Genomic DNA, 5,430 nt, shown 5'->3' with positions numbered 1-5,430 from the left:
GTAAGGCATGGAATACTCATTTACCCCTTGTTGAATTCTTACAACAATAGTTATCATAAAGGTTGCTCCTTTCGAAGTTCTCTATGGCCGCAAGTGCAGATCACCTCTGTGCTGGGCTGAAGTGGGTGACACACAGCTAGCTAGAAGCCAAGTTCCTGACAGTACTCTCACTGGTCCGGAAATCATTCGTGAAACCACAGAGAAAATCATACAAATCCGGGAGCGACTTAAAGCTTCCAAAGATAGACAGGAAAGCTACGCTGACAAAAGAAGAAAACCTTTGGAATTTCAGGTTGGTGACCGCGTCATGTTGAAAGTCTCACCCTGGAAGGGCATGATACGCTTTGGAAAGCGTGACAAATTGAATCCAAGGTATATAGGACCATTCGAGATTCTTGCTAGAATTGGTCCCGTAGCTTACAAACTTCGATTACCTCAAGAACTAAGTAGCATACATCTTGTTTTCCACGTCTCAAACTTGAAAAAGTGTCTGTCCGACGAGACTCTTGTTATCCTACTCGACGAAAATCGAGATCGACGAGATCCTCAACTTCGTGGAAGAACCAATAGAAATCATGGACCGGGAAGTCAAACAAACGAAGCAAAGCCGTATTCCTATAGTGAAGGCCTGTTGGAATGCCAAACGTGGACCTGAATTCACTTGGGAACGCGAGGATCAAATGAAATTGAAATATCCTCATCTTTTTGCTTAGTTATTTGTATTTTCTTAGTTACTTAAACTCTAATTTCGGGACGAAATTCTCTCTAACAGGGGGATAATGTGACAACCCGAAATTTTACCTTGTTCAGTCTTTCAAATTCAATCATAGTTAGACTCATTTTTACTAACTTTTTGGCATTGTTCAGGTTCTATTTGAATGTCCTAAGTCAAGTACATTCAATATATAAGTTTAGGAATGAGATAACTTAAGCCATCGTATAACATTCGGGCCAACCACTCCAACTTGAGGAGTGTACGGCCGTACACATGTGTACAACCGTACACAGGAGTGTACAACCGTACACATGGGTGTATGTCCGTACACCCAAGTGTGGCAGCAAACCAAAACATATATCAAGGATTTTCCTTCATTTTCTCTCATTTCACACACTTACACCTCAAGGAAAGTCGATTCTCTCTCAAAGTTCATCAAGTTCTTCACCCTAACCTTCATAGATGTAAGTATTCCTTCCATTTAAGTGTTGATATATGGCTTTATCAACTGAAGATCTATGTTTTCATCCATGAAATCCTCTATTTTGATTAGATCTTCATCTTTCATCAAGAACACCTAGAACATACACTTGTTCTTAGTGATTGTGAACCTTTTTGAGCTTCCAGATCGTAAGTACTTCTTCCATAGACTTAGTACTTGATAAGAACACTAGATTAACACCTTAGAAAACGTCCAGAACATGATCATCAAGGAGTGTGTGGCCGCACACAATCATGTGGCCGTACACCCCTTTCTTTTGTGCTTAAAGGCCTTAAACTCAACTTGTAAGCTAGCACATGATCAAAGACATTTAGGGGATACGAGATATGACTTTGGAAAACACTTTTTGACCATTTTTCCTAGGAGTGTGCGGCCGCACACTCAATGGCCGCACACACAGGGCCGCACACCCATAGGGCAGCACACCTGGTGGCCGCACACGTCCCTGTACGACCATACACCCATTTCAGTCGACTTTTGATTCTTGTAACACTTAAATCTAAGTGTTTTCTAAGTTCTAGGGTGTTTTCCTTTCATGATTAGTGGTATATAGACTAATTATATTCATATATGTGCCAATATATGCTCATTAGGATCCATTGTGTTCAAGACTACACTTGACACTTAGCATCCTTCACCAATCTTACGTTTGAGTAACTTACCGCAGGTGAGTTCATACCCCCGTATTTTCATAGTTTTTAGTGTTTTAAGGGGGGGAATACAAGTATAACACAAAGATTTTGTGTTATAAAATCTCAAAACAAATGGTTTCAAAAATCTTATCGAAATGAATTTCAGTATCATCAAATCAAGTGGTTTTAAGTGATTTTTTCAAAAAGACATGAAGTCACCAAAATGGATTTCAAAATATGAAACTTATTTTAAATGTTTTATAAACTTATATTTTCCTCCAAAAGTCACGTTTGTATATATATATATATATATATATATATATATATATATATATATATATATATATATATATATATATATATATATATATATATATATATATATATAAGATTTCAAAGGTTTAGGACTGACAACCCAATTTGGTTCCTTTTCCTTGTTTGGATGTGGGATTATAAGTAACAGTTGTCTGTCCGAGTGTCATTTAAATTTTACTTATATATATTTGCATAAGTATACAAATATAAAGGTTAGTTCAATAAATTTCAATAACCCTTTGTAACATGTTGAGCAGGGGGTTACATTAATGAATACTAAGTATCAATACAGAAAGTACATCTAACTTATAATAGATATAATTTATGATTCACAGCACATTAATTCATGATTCAAGCATACTAGAGTACATTGTTTTACAAAAACAAAGGTTTAATTCAAAACTATTCAAGCGTATACATTCTTTCAGATACAGGTTAAGAGTACTAATTCAAGAACATACTATTAATCATTTATTTCAGAATGATTGAGTTTTTATAAGTAATATACATGTAACGTTATATGCTTTTATGAGTCAAGTAGTACAGTTTGTTTAATTCATTTTAAACAATATAGTAAAGTCCTGATATTATGACCAGAGTCTCCAACACGGGATCGAAACAATATGTGTATAGATCTACATTGGGATTGACAATCCCGCACTTGGACTGCTAGCTACAGTCAGGCATACACGCCTGTGAGTGACAATTGTTATCATCAACTTTCAGTGCATTCATAGCGTTGGGTCAGGCCACCTAGTCAGTATGGTTATAATAACTCATTTAAGATATTAACAACATGTTAATGTATAATTAACTAAACTTAAGTACCTTTTTAAAAGTACTAGTTTTACAAGATATAATTTACAGATTACAGTTTACAATATTTCAGTTTGTGTAACTAAAACTACTTTCTCATACCGCAGAAAATATAGGATTTTCTGAAAACATCATACATATTCAAGAAACAGAAAACCTTCTTTCAAAACATAAATACTTATGCACTCACTGAACTTTATGTTCATACTCTCTTTTCAAATTACTTGTATTCTCAGGGAACCAGTAGACAGGTACACCCCGAGCTTTTGAGAAGATAGAGCTATTTATGTCTTGTCTTCTGCATTTGTACAACTTTTTAGTTACTGTATACATTAGTGAAACTCATGTAAATATTTATACTTTTTAAATACAATGGTTGTTTGTACTTTGATTACTATTATACATGTGTTGTAATACTACAAATGAAGTCCTCCACCCAGGACGTTTCCGCCGTCTGGTTTGGTGGTGTGACAACAAAGTCAATTGGAAAAAAAAGAAATTTCCAATTTTTACTAAAATGTCTTCCACCATGCCCCTAGGATGTGTCACTGATCGGTTTGCCATGTAAATGGTCATTCTTGTAGCCTTTAACTTCGGAATATTGAGCTTTCGATAAAATGAAAAAGGCATTAAATTTATGCTAGCCCCAGAATCAGCTAAAGCGTAAGTCTTCAAATTATTCCCAAATTCACATAGAAGAGTGAGCCGTCCAGGATCTCCCATCTTCTTTGGTAACTCCCCCAATACAACCTTTGAACTCTGCTCACTAAGAATCACCTTGGAATTTTTCTTCAAATGCTGGCGAGTATCTATCAAGTCTTGTAAGAACTTTGCATAATCGGGAATTTTAGACAACGATTCAATAAAAGGAGTATTTATTGGAATACCCTTTACTTGCTTCATAAATTCCAAATGCTCATGTTCCAGTGGATGACTATTAGCTCGGGACGGAAACGGTAAAGGAGGACGATAAGCCGGAACTTTTGCTGAGTTTTTCTATTCAGACTTGGCCCACATTGTGAGCTTTGAAGGTTCATGCCGTGAGTTCGGCGTTTCAACATAAATTTTTTCTTCGATTTTTGACTTTTTCGGCTTTGGTTCGGAAAGTTGTGGCTCCACTTGTAGTGCTTCTAAGAACTCAGAAATAGCCTCTTCTTCAGCATCTATTACCATTACATGTGATTGAGGCTTGTTCTCGGGATTTGGGTTAGATATTTTTTCATTCACCAAAGTGGTTAGTTGACCAAGTTGGGCTTCGATATTTTTAATTGATGTCTGCTGATTTCTAAGAAATGCTTGCTGGTCCCTTATGACTACATAAGTGTCATCATGTCTTTTTTCGGAAGCCTCCATAAATCTATATAAAATAGACTCAATATCAACTTTCTTTTCAGGAGGTGGTTTTTCTTTTTGGTAGAAGCCTCGGCTTGTCTGCCTATATTTTTCTTCTTTTTGCTTCTTGTACTCTTCATATGGTAACCACTCCTTCTTTGGTTTTCTCCAGTCTTCATCATATTTATCCCCAGTAGAATAGGAAACTTGAGCCCTTTTATTTCCATGTTCATCCAAGTGGCATTCTTTCGTCAAGTGTAGACCATTGCAGCTTTCACATCCAACTCTAATAGCATGAATTGACTGATCCATGTCATTCTTCTGTCCATGGTGTCAAGCATAGCTAGTACAGCCGCCATGTCTTCAGAATTTCCACTCGCAATGCCTTTTACCGCTTCATTTCTTGGATTGTGGTACTCACGAGAATGCTTTGCGAATTCTTCAACCAACTCCTTGACTTCGCCCGGATTTTTCTTAGTTAGTGGTCCTTGAGAATCAAGGAGTTGCCTTGTAATGACATTCACACCATCATAAAATATTGAGACTTCTTGTTGTATGTTAAGGTCATTTTGAGGACAATTTCTTAGCAACCCTTTATAACGCTCCCATGCCTCATAAAGTGATTCACCCGGATTTTGCTAAAAGTTGGCTATTGCCTTCTTTAGTTTAGATATTTTTGATGGTGGGCAGAACTGTTCTAGAAATTGCTCGCGTATCTATGCCCAAGAGTAATTGCACCAGGTGGTAGTGCCTTCAGCCAGTCTTTTGCAGCTCCTTTAAAAGTGATCGGTATCATCCATAGCAAGACTGTCTCTCTAGGAACATTTGGGACATTGAAATAGTCTGCAATGTCATTGACCTCATCTAGATGCTTGTAAGCATCCTCATGATCCCTTCCAGAAAATGGTACATCCTTAAGTGCAGTAAGGATGTGTCGTTTCAGCTCAAATGTGGCAGTTGCAGGAATTGTAGGTTGTACTAAACCAGGTCCAACATCGTCTCTTATCCGCTTTTTGTATGCTCCCATGGACATATCCAAAATGTTCGCCATCTCATTTTCTGGTTCGTCTTCGGGTTCACTCTTTTCTAATTCGAACTCAGGCTCATATTCGTATTCA

General features: G+C 37.0%; 1 non-coding gene across 1 annotated transcript; it reads left to right on the top strand.

Moving 5' to 3' along the window:
- Positions 1-4,873: 4,873 nt before the first annotated feature.
- Positions 4,874-4,980, top strand: LOC145151653 (small nucleolar RNA R71). Its single transcript, XR_013732216.1, has one exon. It is a non-coding gene; the product is annotated as a small nucleolar RNA R71 (small nucleolar RNA).
- The last annotated feature ends 450 nt before the right edge of the window (positions 4,981-5,430 follow it).

Source organism: Lactuca virosa, chromosome 1 (assembly GCF_052849685.1).
Source record: "Lactuca virosa cultivar CGN04683 chromosome 1, Lactuca_virosa_CGN04683_v6, whole genome shotgun sequence".
Classification (NCBI taxonomy): domain Eukaryota; kingdom Viridiplantae; phylum Streptophyta; class Magnoliopsida; order Asterales; family Asteraceae; genus Lactuca; species Lactuca virosa.
This window is presented reverse-complemented; position numbering and strand designations above follow the sequence as displayed.